General features: G+C 47.4%; 1 protein-coding gene across 4 annotated transcripts in view; it reads right to left on the bottom strand.

Moving 5' to 3' along the window:
- BAIAP2 (BAI1 associated protein 2) overlaps window positions 1-1,255 on the bottom strand; it is a 114,183-nt gene that overhangs the window by 52,820 nt on the left and 60,108 nt on the right. The window lies entirely within an intron of this gene.

Raw genomic sequence — 1,255 nt, 5'->3', positions numbered from 1 at the left:
AGGGGTTGGGCTTGGCCCCTTAGTTCCAGTGAAGGGAACTCTTAAGACATCAGCACACCAAGACATTTGGGACAATTCCATGCCCCCAACTTTATGGGAACAGTTTGGCGATGGCCCCTTCCTGTTCCAACATGACTGCGCACCAATGCACAAAGCAAGGTCCATAAAGACATGGATGGGGGAGTTTGTGCAGGCCAGTCAAGCAAGCCCGGCCTTCTCCTCCAGCAGTACCTGACCTCACAAATGGTCCAACATTCCCATAGACACACTCCTAAACCTTGTGGACGCCTTCCCAGAAGAGTTGAAGCTGTTATAGCGGCAAAGGGCGGAGCCAACCCAATACTGAACCCTACGGACTAAGACTGGGATGCCATTAGAGTTCATGTGCGTGTAAAGGCGTCCCAATACTTTTGGCAATATAGTGCATGTTCATAATAAATAAGGTGATAACTTTTATAATTATACTAGTACAGAAATGTTTGCACTCATTTCCAGTAACATTGCAGACATTGTTCTATAAATCAGAAGTCCTCTTTCCCGGCCTGCTCACTCTCAGGCGCGCCAATTAGTTATCTTTCTGCAGATCATCATCTATAAATAAGTTTGTTTTGCGCCCCCTTATTTCTCACTTCAGCAGAACGCCGGCTCAGCACCCCATCTTCACCGGGCCTGCTGCAAAGACAAACAACACATTGCAGAGCGTCCCCGAGGAGCTCACTTGTGTCACCGAGAATAATTCCTCCTAATGCAGCAATCCTGCGGGGAGCGCGGCTATTCGCAGCATCGCATTAGCAGGGAGCTGCCAGGGCAGTGTGCTGGAAATTGAATATTCATTGGTGTGTGGCTAAATCCTCTGCCGATGAACAGGTCCAAATCCCCAGGGTGAGCCGCACCTGCTCAGCGGGAGAAGAGTCTGGAATCTCGCATACCGACCTATTGATTGAGAGCTCCATTGTAACCTGGTGATATCAGATCCGCAGCAAAACGGGGGGGAGGGGAGAAGGGATTTTAAAGGATCGAAGTGTACAGGAGTCAACATCTGAACCCCATTCAAAAAGAGAACAGAGATCAACAACAAGAGGACAGAGATGAAATACAGAGGACTGATATTTAAACAAAATAAAATAAAATGGAAGACCAAGATCAAAAACAGACAGAGGACAGATATACACCAATACAGAGATCAACAAATAGGAGGGGAGAGAGATCAACAAATAGGAGGGGAGAGAGATCAACAAATAGGAGGGGAGAGAGA

This window comes from Nanorana parkeri, unplaced genomic scaffold, assembly GCF_000935625.1.
Source record: "Nanorana parkeri isolate BGI_ZX_2015 unplaced genomic scaffold, ASM93562v1 scaffold954, whole genome shotgun sequence".
NCBI classification, from domain to species: domain Eukaryota; kingdom Metazoa; phylum Chordata; class Amphibia; order Anura; family Dicroglossidae; genus Nanorana; species Nanorana parkeri.
The sequence above is the reverse complement of the archived record's forward strand: the minus strand, read 5'-3'. Positions and strand labels throughout refer to the sequence as shown.